We start from the raw sequence: 16,280 nt of genomic DNA on the forward strand, positions 1-16,280 counted from the left end.
TTTATTTATCAAAAATAATTTTGAACTTGGAGATAAAAAATTACCTAGCTTACATATCACCTAAGTGAAACCTCGTTATACCGTAGTTGGCCTGAGCTCGGAAGAAGTACATACTGAACAGTAGTACTGCTTAACCGAAGATCGCCCACTTACCTGTCAAAAATGGAACTCGGAGAGAGCGCGATGAAAGGGGAAAAAACATGCAGTATTTATTCACTTCGCATGACAAAAGTGTTATTTTCCTTTGATGCTGCAGCGGCCTAACAGCGACAACTGCGGCCTCAAACTTAAGCTGCGAGCCAGCTTTTCAGCCAGCCCCCTCTTCCCGGCAAACACTTGCATGGCAGATTCCTCGTTGGCATTTCATATTCTCCGTGCACGGGTGCGGTAGCGCTGCAGATGTCACGGGGCATCTTTTTCATTGCGGGGTGCTGTTCTCGTCGCGACGATTGCATTCACAAGGCTGACGTAACGCGCAGCTTCAGCCACTGTCGGGCCTGGATCGCCTGTGCTGTCCCTTTCCCTGTCGTCCTCATCACTGTCGCTAGGCGACACTTCGGCTACAGCAGAGGCAACAATGGCAAAAAGTCGAACCTCGTAACTGACATTTCTTTGCGGTCGAAGCAGCACTGCCGAGCAACTTCTTTACATTCCAAATGCCACACACCGTAGTCAACAGCAGATCCCTGTCATGTGCCAGCGCTGACTTATTCATGTCACATTCGATAGCACGAACAATGTCTAATTTTTCTTCTATGCTGAGCATCCGGCGTCTTTTTCTTCCGAGCTTTGGCATGAGGCGAGTCCTTGTTTGCACGACGCCACAGCGCTCTCTGGCTCTTTTTCATTGCGGGGTGCTGTTCTCGTCGCGACGATTGCATTCACAAGGCTGACATAACGCGCAGCTTCAGCCACTGTCGGGCCTGGATCACCTGTGCTGTCCCTTTCCCTGTCGTCCTCATCACTGTCGCTAGGCGACACTTCGGCTACAGCAGAGGCAACAATGGCAAAAAGTCGAACCTCGTAACTGACATTTCTTTGCGGTCGAAGCAGCACTGCCGAGCAACTTCTTTACATTCCAAATGCCACACACCGTAGTCAACAGCAGATCCCTGTCATGTGCCAGCACTGACTTATTCATGTCACATTCGATAGCACGAACAATGTCTAATTTTTCTTCTATGCTGAGCATCCGGCGTCTTTTTCTTCCGAGCTTTGGCATGAGGCGAGTCCTTGTTTGCACGACGCCACAGCGCTCTCTGGCTCTTTTTCATTGCGGGGTGCTGTTCTCGTCGCGACGATTGCATTCACAAGGCTGACATAACGCGCAGCTTCAGCCACTGTCGGGCCTGGATCACCTGTGCTGTCCCTTTCCCTGTCGTCCTCATCACTGTCGCTAGGCGACACTTCTGCTACAGCAGAGGCAACAATGGCAAAAAGTCGAACCTCGTAACTGACATTTCTTTGCGGTCGAAGCAGCACTGCCGAGCAACTTCTTTACATTCCAAATGCCACACACCGTAGTCAACAGCAGATCCCTGTCATGTGCCAGCACTGACTTATTCATGTCACATTCGATAGCACGAACAATGTCTAATTTTTCTTCTATGCTGAGCATCCGGCGTCTTTTTCTTCCGAGCTTTGGCATGAGGCGAGTCCTTGTTTGCACGACGCCACAGCGCTCTCTGGCTCTTTTTCATTGCGGGGTGCTGTTCTCGTCGCGACGATTGCATTCACAAGGCTGACATAACGCGCAGCTTCAGCCACTGTCGGGCCTGGATCACCTGTGCTGTCCCTTTCCCTGTCGTCCTCATCACTGTCGCTAGGCGACACTTCGGCTACAGCAGAGGCAACAATGGCAAAAAGTCGAACCTCGTAACTGACATTTCTTTGCGGTCGCAGCAGCACTGCCGAGCAACTTCTTTACATTCCAAATGCCACACACCGTAGTCAACAGCAGATCCCTGTCATGTGCCAGCACTGACTTATTCATGTCACATTCGATAGCACGAACAATGTCTAATTTTTCTTCTATGCTGAGCATCCGGCGTCTTTTTCTTCCGAGCTTTGGCATGAGGCGAGTCCTTGTTTGCACGACGCCACAGCGCTCTCTGGCTCTTTTTCATTGCGGGGTGCTGTTCTCGTCGCGACGATTGCATTCACAAGGCTGACATAACGCGCAGCTTCAGCCACTGTCGGGCCTGGATCACCTGTGCTGTCCCTTTCCCTGTCGTCCTCATCACTGTCGCTAGGCGACACTTCTGCTACAGCAGAGGCAACAATGGCAAAAAGTCGAACCTCGTAACTGACATTTCTTTGCGGTCGAAGCAGCACTGCCGAGCAACTTCTTTACATTCCAAATGCCACACACCGTAGTCAACAGCAGATCCCTGTCATGTGCCAGCACTGACTTATTCATGTCACATTCGATAGCACGAACAATGTCTAATTTTTCTTCTATGCTGAGCATCCGGCGTCTTTTTCTTCCGAGCTTTGGCATGAGGCGAGTCCTTGTTTGCACGACGCCACAGCGCTCTCTGGCTCTTTTTCATTGCGGGGTGCTGTTCTCGTCGCGACGATTGCATTCACAAGGCTGACATAACGCGCAGCTTCAGCCACTGTCGGGCCTGGATCACCTGTGCTGTCCCTTTCCCTGTCGTCCTCATCACTGTCGCTAGGCGACACTTCGGCTACAGCAGAGGCAACAATGGCAAAAAGTCGAACCTCGTAACTGACATTTCTTTGCGGTCGCAGCAGCACTGCCGAGCAACTTCTTTACATTCCAAATGCCACACACCGTAGTCAACAGCAGATCCCTGTCATGTGCCAGCACTGACTTATTCATGTCACATTCGATAGCACGAACAATGTCTAATTTTTCTTCTATGCTGAGCATCCGGCGTCTTTTTCTTCCGAGCTTTGGCATGAGGCGAGTCCTTGTTTGCACGACGCCACAGCGCTCTCTGGCTCTTTTTCATTGCGGGGTGCTGTTCTCGTCGCGACGATTGCATTCACAAGGCTGACATAACGCGCAGCTTCAGCCACTGTCGGGCCTGGATCACCTGTGCTGTCCCTTTCCCTGTCGTCCTCATCACTGTCGCTAGGCGACACTTCTGCTACAGCAGAGGCAACAATGGCAAAAAGTCGAACCTCGTAACTGACATTTCTTTGCGGTCGCAGCAGCACTGCCGAGCAACTTCTTTACATTCCAAATGCCACACACCGTAGTCAACAGCAGATCCCTGTCATGTGCCAGCGCTGACTTATTCATGTCACATTCGATAGCACGAACAATGTCTAATTTTTCTTCTATGCTGAGCATCCGGCATCTTTTTCTTCCGAGCTTTGGCATGAGGCGAGTCCTTGTTTGAACGACGCCACAGCACTCTCTGGCTTGGCGCCGAAATGATGTTAATGTGGCTTCACGCACAAACACACAGGGCGCTTGGAGGCCGTTGTTCTGATCCATTCGTTCCCCCCCCCCTTTTTTTTTTTACATTTGCTATAACATGCTTGATGAATTGTGCACTTATTCATGCACCATGCGCTTTTTATGTTGTCGTGTGCTTTAAACTATGTACCATATTTCTCCTCGTTATTTCCACATTGCTTAACCTCCTCTTTACTGCTATTATGTGCACAAATTTTATTTACCATGTATTGTACTTTTTTCATTTTCATCTGGTTGTGTATGCACTGTAGGGATTTTTTGCCTCCCCTTACAGAATGCCCTACAGGGCCTGTAAAGTACTTCAAATAAATAAATAAATCCATGGTTATGATCTCTGAGGCTTGTTGTTCTGCCGGGCGACCTGATAGAAACAATGCACCGCCATGTTTGGGCGAGGAAAAGTGGAAACACTACTTGTTAACTGATACGTACACAATAAGCTGGTACGGTTTATGCTAATACAAAACACATTATGGTTAATGGCCGCTGAGTCAGGGATTTGACTTTACTCCTTTAAAACAAAACTACTGTTTAAGCGAGTGCGGATTGTTTTACTGTACAATCGTATCAAGTTTATCAAAAAAAAAGAAAGGAAAGCTTGAACCTGTGGTTGAGTTGTTACTGAAAAGAATGATACTAAGTTTGTTTAAATGCATACATGGAAACAGCCTCAAAACTTCCATAACGCCTGAGGCACTTCACATAAAAATGAAACGCTGAGAAAATCATGTTCAAGGTTTTGCAAATGTTTTTGAACCTGTGAGCAAAAGAAAAGTGTTAGAATGAAGCTGAGCTTTTGGTAAGCACAATGAAACCAAATTTATTGGGATCGGTTCAGAGAAACATGAGGCACCTCCATTGGTTTTCTTTTTTTATATTATTACAATATTATCGGGAGATACCCAAGAGACGAGCCGCCGCGAGAACGACGACGAAGTGGGTCTGTGCCCTTGGCGCGAGCGAGTGCCAGCCTGGCTTCCTGGCTGCCTGGCTCCAGTGTAAATAGCGTTAAATAGCCTCTTTCATCTGTGTCTTTCCACACGTAACATTCTGGTGGAGGTCAGCAATCCCCGTCCTCACCACGCAACTCCGAAGTGGTCTGCACACCGAGCTTATCCCCATGCCTCCCGGTGACGAGCCCGCCTCTGCAACGGCTTCGGCTTGTCTGACTGCTCCAATCGTCACGGTTGCCCCACATCGTGACCCAGGTGTGTTCTCTGGCCTGGAGGGACAGGATGTCGACGACTGGATCAAGCTTTATGAACACGCCATTGCTAATAACAGGTGGGACCCTACAATTATGCTCGCCAATGTCATCTGTTATCTCGGCAGCACCCCATGCGTGTGGCACCAAACTCATGATGACGAGATAACCAGTTGGGACAGCTTCAAAGAAAAGCTACAAGAACTGTTCGGCGACCCAATTAGGTGCAAGGCTGCCGGGAGAAAGGCTCTTGCGTCTTGTGTTCAGTCATCTACAGAGCCGTACGTTTCCTACATCCTCGACGTCTTGGCTCTATGTCGCAAAGCTGACGATAATATGTCCGAAGCAGATAAAGTGGCACATGTGCTAAAAGGCATTGCCGACGACGCTTTCAATTTGCTTGTTTTTGGCAATGTATAGACTATCAACGCCATTATAAAGGAATGCCGTCGCCTTGAACAAGCTAAAAGCTGCCGTATCTCACACCACATTGCACGGCTACCCAACACTGCTGCTACGTCGACATGTGAGGGTCGACCGCGTCAGACCACCACCTGCGACGACGTCACCCGTATTGTTCGCCGCGAACTCGAGGCCAGCTTTCGCCAGCTTTCTCCACAACACCTCCCGATCCGCCAGCGACCACCATTGCGATGATTCAGGCTGTCGTCAGACAGGAATTTGAGAACATGGGTCTGAACTCCGTGTATTCCACGTCTCGACCCAGCGTTCCCCAGTTCTCTAGCGGCCCTCCTCGTCCCTGGCAGTCCTTTTCTGCCACATCTCGCCGCAACCCGTCCGAATGGCGTACCCCTGATGACAGGCCGATCTGCTTCCACTGCTGTCGCATCGGCCACGTCACCCGTCACTGCCGCAACCGATGGCCACCACCTCCTCGGACTTATGCCCCCACTTATTCCCGCACCTTTGGACCTTCTGTACCCTATGCCAACCGCCATGAACCCACTGCCGCTGATGCCCCTGCTCCGAACCTTCGCTACAGCCGCTCGCCCTCACCTTGACGCCATCAGTCTCGTTCGCCCCAACCCCGCCGCTACTCTTCCCCACCTATCGCCTCCCGGACCAAGCCGGAAAACTAGGCACTGCAGCTTCTGGAGGTGAAGCTGCGTTGTCGACCCTGCCCTCAAATTCTCTGCTCACGTTACCTACTAACCGAAACCTTCTTGACGTCGACGTTGACGGCTATCCTGTCACGGCACTCATCGATACAGGAGCACATCTTTCTGTTATGAGTGCTGCCTTCCGACAACGACTGAACAAGCTCCTCACCCCAGCGTCGGCACACGTCGTCCGCGTTGCGGATGGCGGTACTGTGCCTATCGTCGGCATGTGTACGGCACGTGTCAGCATCGCCGGCCGCCACACTCCTGTCCTCTTCACCGTAATTGCTCATTGCCCCCACGACCTCATTCTTGGCCTCGATTTTCTCTCCACACATTCTGCTCTTATTGACTGCTCTTCCAGTACCCTTCGCCTTGAGTTGCCGATGCTCGCTGAACCTTCTGATGCATCCCACTGCCGCTTACGCTCCACCGGTTTTCTTTGCCTGCCGCCATCCATAGCCTACATTGAATTGTTGTCTTCCCCACAAGTTCCTGATGGCGAGTACCTCGTCACTCCTCTGCCTGACATTCCAATACAGTATGACCTCACCGTGCCTCACAGTATACTTACTATTACTGCGAACCACACTCGCATGCCTGTCTGTAACTTTGGATTGGCAAAGCAAATTCTACCGCAAGGTATTTGCCTTCCCACCATTGATTGTCTCGGCGACCAATACGTGGCAGTGTTATCGACCGATGGTTCTCGCGAGCTTAGCATGCCCCTCGCGACAGCCTCTGGCGGGCGCCGATCCCAACATAAAGAAAATGGTTGCGACGGATCTGTCCTCTACGCAGGCTGAAGACCTTTTCGAAGTATTATCATCCTACTGCGATATTTTCGACTTCGACGATCGCCCTTTAGGCCAGACGCTCGCGGTCAAGCATCGGATTCTTACTGCTGATGCTGCGCCCATTCACCGACGACCGTATCGAGTTTCTGCGTCGGAACGCCGAGTAATTCAAAACGAAGTCAACAAAATGCTAGATAAAAACATCATTGAGCCTTCATCGAGTCCCTGGGCGTCACCTGTGGTGTTAGTAAAGAAGAAGGACGGCACGTGGCGCTTCTGTGTAGACTACCGTCATCTGAACAACATTACTAAGAATGACGTCTACCCGTTCCCACGTATAGACGACGCCCTTGACTGCCTGCACGGTTCCAGCTATTTCTCGTCTATTGATCTTCGTTCAGGATACTGGCAGATTGCTGTTGACGATATGGACAGAGAAAAAACCGCGTTCATCACACCTGATGGTCTATACCAATTTAAAGTAATGCCGTTTGGATTATGCAACACCCCTGCCACCTTTGAGCGTATGGTGAACTCCTTGCTCCAAGGTTTCAAATGGTCCACATGCCTCTTCGACGACGTCATCATCTTCTCGCCAACGTTCGACACTCACCTTGAGCGTCTCACAACTCTACTTGATGTATTTCGAAAGGCGAAGCTGCAACTTAACTCGTCCAAATGTCGTTTTGGCCACCGACAAATTACTCTTCTGGGCCATCTCGTTGACTCTTCCGGAGTACAGCCTGATCCCGACAAAACTCGCGCTGTCCGAGAGTTCCCGGTTCCGAAGACAGCCGCAGACATTCGAAGTTTTGTAGCACTGTGCTCGTACTTTCATCGTCTTGTTCCAGATTTTGCGACAATTGCTAGGCCCCTAACTAATCTTTTGAAGAAAGGTGTACAATTCTTGTGGGGTACTGCAGAAGCCGCCGCCTTTTCTCGTCTCGTCACTCTTCTAACCTCACCACCCATTCTCGCCCACTTCGACCCTGATGCCCCTACAGAATTACGTACAGATGCCAGCGGTCATGGCGTAGGTGCCGTCTTAGCCCAGCGTCAGCATGGCCAGGATCGCATTATTGCTTATGCGAGCCACCTCTTAGCACCATCGGAGCGCAACTTTTCCATTACGAAACGAGAATGCCTTGCTGTTGTCTGGGCGGTTGCGAAGTTCCGTCCATACCTTTACGGTCGCCCTTTTTCCGTAGTCACTGACCATCATGCTCTCTGCTGGCTCTCATCGCTCAAAGATCCTACAGGCCGGCTTGGTCGATGGGCTTTGAGGCTACAAGAATTTTCATATTCCGTGGTGTACAAGTCTGGCCGCCTGCACCAAGACACTGACAGCTTGTCGCGTTACCCTGTTGACGACTTGGACTCCTCCAATATTGCCAGTGCTTCTTGCATATTCTCTGTATCCCAGCTGCTTCATTTCGCCGACGAGCAACGCCGTGACACCTACATCAGAGCACTCATCGACCGTTTTGAGCACTCTCCGGTCGATGCTACTCTACGCCTCTTCGTCCTCCGCGACGGTACTCTGTACCGTCGTAACCTTCATCTGGACGACTGTGAGTTCCTACTCGTAATACCTAAACACGTCCGCTCCACCGTTCTAGAAGAGCTTCACGACGCACCAACGGCAGGACATCTCGGCATCTTTCGAACCTATGACCGTGTACGTCGCCGGTTTTTCTGGCCGGGCCTTGCCTGTTCCGTACCACGTTACGTCGCCACTTGTGAACTTTGCCAACGAGGCAAGAAGCCTTCCCAGCTCCTCGCTGGTTACCTGCAGCCGCTCGACATCCCTGCCGAGCCCTTCCATCGTGTTGGCTTGGACCTTCTCGGTGCATTTCCGGAATCCACATCAGGAAACAAGTGGGTTGCAGTCGCGGCGGACTACGTGACCCGCTATGCCGTAACCCGTGCTCTTCCGACCAGTTGCGCAACTGATGTTGCGGACTTCCTCCTACATGATATTATTTTGATGCATGGTGCTCCGCGTCAATTGCTTACAGACCGCGGCCGTACGTTTTTGGCTAAAGTCATTGACGAGATCATGTGGGCCTGCTCCATACAGCATAAATTTACCACCTCCTACCACCCTCAAACGAATGGCCTCACTGAGCGTTTGAACCGCATCCTTACAGACATGCTATCCAAATACGTTTCAGACGCCCACCGTGGCTGGGACCTGGCTCTACCTTACATTACCTTTGCATACAACTCTTCTCATCTCGAAACTGCCGGCTTTTCCCCGTTTTACCTCTTGTATGGCCGAGAACCGACGCTACTACTAGACACAGTGCTTCCGTCCACCACAGCTTCAACTAGTGCTTATGCCCATGATGCAATCGCCCATGCTGACCATGCTCGTCAACTTGCGCGCGTTCGTCTACACGTGTCTCAAGACAAACCGAAGCGACGCTACGACCTCCGTCATCGTGATGTCCATTTTGCGCCCGGCACCCTTGTGTTGCTTTGGTCACCATCGCGTAAAGTTGGCCTTTATGAGACACTGCTTTCCTGTTATGCAGGCCCATATCGTGTGCTCTGCTAAGTGACCGATGTCACCTATGAAATTGTTCTAGTCACGCCCACTACGTCCTCCGCTCTGACAACCAGTGAAATTGTCCACGTCGCCCGACTCAAGCCGTACAACTCTCCACGTGCCTTGGACATTTAACAGCACCGTGACGGCGCTTTTGCCGCCGGGGGGTAGTATTACGATATTATCGGGAGATACCCAAGAGACAAGCCGCCGTGAGGACGACGACGAAGTGGGCCTGTGCCCTTGGCGCGAGCGAGTGTCAGCCTGGCTGCCTGGCTGCCTGGCTCCAGTGTAAATAGCGTGTAAATAGCCTCTTTCGTCTGTGTCTTTCTACACGTAACAATATAAAAACAAGCCAGTTCTTTGCTCGTATGCCACGGCATTCATTTTCAAGGTGCGAAAACGGCACCTGCGCCATAAAACTTGCCACGGTTGACCATACATACATAATTCCACATCGTGTTCAGCACGAATTGTAACCCGTGGACGCAGTCCCACATCATTAACGTTTCTAAATTTCTCAGCGAGTATGCTGTCTCTGCTAATAAGGACATCATAGGCGTACCTAGTCTCAAAACGGAATCTAGAGTGCAAGAACTGACGGTGCTTGGAGAGTCGTGCGAACAAATGCCGGTGCACCGTCTATTGTCCGGTATGGTTTGCTAAATAAAATGACATGCACAACGTCTGCATCATCACATGGTTCAAGACTCCACAACATAGGGCTTTGCTAAACTGCCAACGCAGTGTGGGATTGTGTGACACAGGCGCGATCAGATCGCCGTCTCGCATGCCAGCTCTGATCATTGCAACAAGTACTTCCCCTTTCTTGCCACATCATCAGATAACGATTACACTTTGCTTTCCATATGCGAGTCTAGTTTAAGACTTAAAACAAGTGTCATAACCACTGCTTGTGATAATGGTAGGATCAACAATAGTATGGTGAATCAACTTTGAAGCAAGCATAGCAGGCAAGCACGCCACCTGCTGTGTCAGTGCACCATTGCCATAGCAACAGCCCATTGTAAGGCACCCCTCAGCATGCTGGCACTTTGAGCGAATAGCAGGGCCACCTCCATCGTGAACTTCGTCAGACCGTCCCCTGACTTGTTTGTGCTGTTTCTATGCGGTCATCATAGTTGAGAAGGGTGTGAATGAAAAGGTGGAACCAGGATCCTTCAATACTTTTCATCTGGTCATGAAACTTCTGTGTAACACTATAGTAAAGCCTCATATAGGGCCCACAGTGCATGCATCGCAGCACTCGTGCAAGCAGAAGGTGGACTAGAGTACACGCCAAATGGACGCCACAGGCATTCAATGCGCACACTCGCTATTGCAGAACGCTTGACTGCCTGTATTGGCGGGTGAAAATTGTTGATACAACGTGCAAATCACCGTCACGTTTCTGTACAGTGTTCAGAAACTTAAATGCGAACAATTTTGGAATTACTGCACCGCCTCGTTTCATTTCCAGGTTCAACTGCATTCTCAAAAGGGGCTTAATTCATGATTCAAATTGTACACTTGGACTACTCCATCGTTAGAAACAGACTACAGAGCAAGTTCACATTGCCTTTTATGTACAGTAGGACCTCATTCGTACACCTTCGAAAAAAAACACGAGAAAGGACGTACTAACCGAGAAAACGTACGATCCGAAGTAACTAAAAAAAGTGCGACAGGCTCAACTATTGTTGACATATACAGTCAACGACCGATTTTTCGGACCTTCTAAGGAACATAAAAACGTCCGAAAATTCAGGCAGTCCGAAAAAATGAATGCATGCAAAAAAATGCACTTTCTTTCTTTTTTTATCTCGGATCTAGAGATAAAGGGCGAAGTACCAGGCTTCCGAAACCCTGCCAAAGCATCAGTGAAGTGGCTATAAAAAGAGGCGTTCAAAAACTCTGTATGCAGCCGACTGCCGGTTTATTATGTACATGTGCATCGTCGGGCAGCCGGTGTTATTGCTGCAGTGGCTTGAAGAACTTGTTGATTGTTGTTTGGACGGCGTTCCAGTTGCATGCGATCATATTCGCCTCGATCTGAGCAAGGGTCATGTCAGCACTGTACACCGATGAAACAGTCAACAGTGCTCGCGTCAACTCGACGCTTGTAGGCGGCGCAGGCATTGGCTCCTCATTTTCAACATCGGAGTCTTCTGAATCCCCCACAACCTGACGAACTATTTTCTCGTCAGTCAGTTCAGCGCAGAAGTGGAGCTCGTTGTCAGCCTCAACAAACTGTTCAAAAGTTATTTCCGTGGGTATGGAAACCCCGGCAGAGCAGAGCCGGTGCCGAACTCCTTGCTCACGTCAGCCTGCGATCGGCCGCTCACGACTTGCTTAATAACGGCGGCTTTCTTCTCCATCGTTAACCGACGGTACTGCTTTCCGCACTTTGATGCCATCGGCGAGGACAACGAAGACGGAGTCAGAGCCATCGAAGGCAAGCGAAATCCTCAAGTTGCGAACAGTGGAGTTCGCTGACTAGCGTCGAAGCACCTAGGCCTAGCGTCGCAAAGCACACTTGAACAACAGCACAACCACACACCACGCTAGCCAAAACGTGGCCTGCACCTAACAAACGAAACGGCGCCGCTCCGGAAACTCTGCTGGAGGCGGAAGTGCGGCGATGAACATAGCCAGCGTGGCCAGACCAAATCGGTGTGTGACGGCTAGATGTGGCTAGTTGTGGTTCAAAGCAGTGATATGCTTCGGCTGCAAGTCGATTTCCTTCGCAAGGGCACTGTGCAAGGAGCCAAAGGACCTTCCGTCGCGTCAAGAAGTCCAGAAAATTGGACGCGGGGGGTGCGAGCGTCCGAAACTTCAGATGTCCTCATACATTGATTCTATGGGGCTCGTGGCGGTGCCGCGAAGACGTCCAAAATATCAGGTATGTCCGAAAATTTGGCCGTCCGAAAATTCAGTCATTGACTGTACCTAATGCGAAGCGTCGTGCAGATTGTTGCGTCACGAGATGCCAATGTGCGTGGAGCTGGTGGTGCTGCGGCAGCCCAAGACATGTTTTGTTGTTTTCCTATTGCATGGTGTTTTAAGAGGGTGATGAGAAACTGAAACGAAATCGAGCTGGTGGGTGACGCTGGATGCCGCCAAAGCGAAATGCAATAGGTTTGGCTGTGATAGCCGTAAATGCGGCATGCAACGACCCAGCTGGAAATTTGCCAGTACCGAAATAAAAAACTGTGCGCACCGTCGTTTTCACATGAGACGGGCGTTTATACACTGTTCTAGATCGCCCACACCTTGCACTTTTTCTTATTCACATGGGATCCAGCAGCCGGAAAACGTATATGATCGCAGTCTGCAGCAGGGAACGGCGTCGTGTTTCAGTTATTGCCTGTTAAAAGCGTGCGCTACTCTTCCAACGGCACCATGCGCTGTGAAACAGATAGACAAAGATGTTTATCGGAATATATAGGATTGGCGGTGATACCTGTGAGCACCACGTGCGACGACCCCGGAGAAGATTTGTTGGTACCGAAAAGGAGAAACTGAGTGCGCACTGGTGTTTTCACGTGAGACAGGCGGGTGAGTATTGCGGTGAAGCTTCCACGGCAGGCATCTATATACTGTTGCCGATCGTGTCTGCCTTGCGAATTTTCTTGTTTACATGGTATCTGGAAGCTGGAATTGACCATACGGTCACAGTTTGGCACTGTACTGAACGTTGGTGCCAAAAATGTGTTGAACCCCCTAACAAGTGTCTTCACTGCAGAAGCCTATGCAGTACTGTCTGCGGTAAAACATGTAAAGAAATTAAAGCTTGACAGAGCAATCATATTCCCAGAGTCGTTAAGTCTTGTAAAAGCACTCATTTCTTTACAAAAGCACACAAATCCTGTCTTCAATGAACTCTACTCACTCTTATGCAACATCTATTTATCGCATAGACATGTAGTAATATGCTGGGTTCCTGGCCATAGAGGAATTGAGGGTATGTGCTTGCCGATGAGATCATCAAATCAATAGCATCGCAGGGTATTCGTTCTGCTGCTGTCCCTGCCACAGACATGAAGCCTTTCCTACGAAACAAACTGCGAAGCCACTGGGAACGTTTGTGAGACGCTGGAACGAGTAGTAAGCTTCACATAATTAAGCCGAAGTTACGTTTCTGGCACCCGACTGCGAAAACATGAAGAACAGATGTCCTATTCACCAGACTAAAAATAGGACACACATTTGGCACACATAACTTTCTCTTGACGGGTAACGAACCTCCAAGCTGTGGTAGATGTGGTGAAAGGCTCCTACGTCCTTGTGGAGTGTCGGGAAGCCAAAAGAGACAGGAGGAAAAATTTTCCTTTTGCATATCGCTATTGCGTCCCTCTACATCCGGCTATGTTTCTTGGTGAAGAACCATATTGCACATGCCTCTAGGCCCTTGTGTTTCAAGGGCTCTGGTGAGGCAATTGTGCTCTAGCCAATTTTAACATCTCATATTTTGTATATTGCATCATTCCTTCACAATGCATATTAATGTTCATAGTACATGTCATTAGTGATTGCCATAATTTTATTAGATGTACATTTTGTGCAATTTACACCAATTCATTTTGGTCCCTTTACAGCCACGCCACATAACTTCACAGAACCCATCAGTCCGCTGCGAACTCATTAACACTAGCATGGAGCTCTTTGACCATACCTGGCCCTTGCACCTTTAGACATCAAACATTCATTCATTATAAACGAGGTTTCACTGTATTGCACAAATGGCAAGTGGAGTTCAATAGATCCTTCTGCAGACAACACCATCTCTTCACTGGACTCCTCTCTCATGGCCCCAGTGATCGGCAGACACACTATGACTTCCGATTAGACGAAGTGCCCGAGCGCTGTCTCATGCACATGCACAAGAGACGTGCTGAGGCCGTATTCTGTAGTGGTTCGCTTTGGAACCGGTTCGGCCTGGCTGTTGCCATTGGTCAGCGCTTCGTTGTCGTCATCCCTGGTGGGCGGGACGACTAATTTTGTTGACATCACCCAGGTTGTCAATCATCTGGAAAGGAACCGGTTCCCTGCTACGAGAGGAACCGCGAAGAAGTGGTTCGCTCGAGGGTCGCGCACGGTGGCGAGCATGATGTCGAGGGTTGCTAGGGTAACCGTGGCTGCCGGCTAGTCTCGCGCCAGCTGACGAGCCAGCGCCTAGACGAGACGAGATGGCAATGGCGGCTCCTTTGGTTGTGCTGCTGGCGAGCGCCGAAAGACGACGACGCGACGAGAGGCAACGGCGCGACACGTTCGGCATGGCCGAAGAAGAGTTTCGAAGGCATTTTAGGCTCTCCAAAGACATAGTGCGACGTCTTTGCGATGAGCTGGAAGATTCCCATCCACGGCGCAACAGAAAGCCGCCGTCAGCTGCTGGCCCAACACATACGACGCCTTTGCTAGGTAGGGGTGCTCCTCAACAAATGAAACGAGTATTTCGGGCTGACTCGCTGAAATATGAGGACCCAGCTGCCTTTCCTTGTGCGACGACATCATTTCGGTTTCGGCGCGCGAAGAAGTCCAAAATGTAAACAAAGCGAGGCAAGTTGTTTGCATAACGTATGGCACACCACCTAGCGACTAAATAAGAAAACAACACAAATAAAATTACAACTCCCAGTAGCCGTCTGCACCGCAAGCTCACATTTATTACTGAAAATTATATTTGCAAGTGTTCTATACAAACCAATGTTTTTTTATCAAACCAGCAACATCCTTCAATTGCTATACCGTCCCCCAAGTACAAACAAAAATGATGACGTGATCTTCTGGCAGACCGCCGCTCGTTGATTGGTTCCCTTCACGCCGCCCCGTTCCACTCTTTCTCCGAGTGACGTAATCGAGACGTAACAGCCAGACCGAACCGGTTCCAAAGCGAACCGCTACAGAATACGGCCCCTGCACTGTCACATGATGCACGAGACTTTGCCAACACTCTTCTAACAGCAGCATACTGAGGGGCTTGCAAAAGTATCACGGTAGAGTATTTGCACCTTGAATGTGGAGAGGTCTCCATGGCAGTAGTGGAGGTTTGACATTCTAGGCTCTTGATATTTGTGATTTCTCTGAAGAATACTGTGAATAACTGAGAGATCCTTGAGCTGCATGGTGGATTATTGGAAATGCTTTTGTGGGTGGCGGCTCATTATTTTTGACCAGCTAGGATTTGCATCTGACCATAAATACACAAATGTTTTGCCTCTGGTGGCCGGAATTAATTCATTGCTCTGCACAATGTCTCTCATAGTCCATATGTAGCCTTGACTGTTGTTTACCCATCAACAAATTCCTTGGCCTTGTGCAAAAAAAAAGGGGGGGAAAGCATGATGTGTGTTGTTGTATCTGCCGGTAATGTGTGGCTCACACTTGGCGTCCCACTTTGTCTCGATATGGGCAAGTCGCTTTCGTGGACATAATAACCTTCTTCAGCCACTTTTGCGGGGCTTTCCACCCATGGGGCTATGAACTTCATACACATCGCACCATGTAAGCACGTATGCTGGTCTCCGTGCATGCTTAATCACGGCCGAGAAAGGCCAAAGGCACAATTTGCCCATGGCTGCAGCAGGAAAGGGTGAACGGGGAGCACGAATCATGGTGTGTGTAAATTCGGAGTCTATCTCGCTATGCAGATTGCAGGAGCAAATGCTTCCTTAGAGAGACTGCTTCCCAATGCAACTGACTAGGCTGCCATATTCGAGAAAGATAACAAGGCAACCGTAACCAAGTGACATAACAGCGACATTAAACAGTAATCAATCATTGCATGATATTCACACAATACATTATACATTGACTTCGAGCCATATGGCAGCAATGGGCATTCACATACACGGGTCTCTTAAGATACATTCAGCCGCCGACTTACAGGCATAGTGCTTGCCTTCGTCGCACGTGGTGGTCTGGCAACAAGCGACAACCAGCAGTGCAAACAGATTGGACAGAGCGTCACACCTGTTTGAACTGACAGTTGCCGTTGAAGATGAGAAACTTCCATTGCGAAGCAATCAGGTGACACAGGCATCTGGTGCCGCAACCAGCACAGCGACATGGACACCCGGTATTTTAGCGTTAACGCCTTTCCAACCTGCACGTTTCTTTTCTTTCAGGGGCCACTAACGTATGGCTTGCACTTGTT

At 49.8% G+C, this 16,280-nt stretch overlaps 1 protein-coding gene across 1 annotated transcript in view; it reads left to right on the plus strand.

Annotated features, from left to right (window-relative positions):
- LOC126523468 (dnaJ homolog subfamily C member 2) overlaps positions 1–16,280 on the plus strand; it is a 134,424-nt gene that overhangs the window by 57,834 nt on the left and 60,310 nt on the right. The gene's annotated exons all lie outside the window — the stretch shown is intronic.

The sequence above is a fragment of the Dermacentor andersoni genome, chromosome 6, assembly GCF_023375885.2.
Source record: "Dermacentor andersoni chromosome 6, qqDerAnde1_hic_scaffold, whole genome shotgun sequence".
NCBI lineage: Eukaryota > Metazoa > Arthropoda > Arachnida > Ixodida > Ixodidae > Dermacentor > Dermacentor andersoni.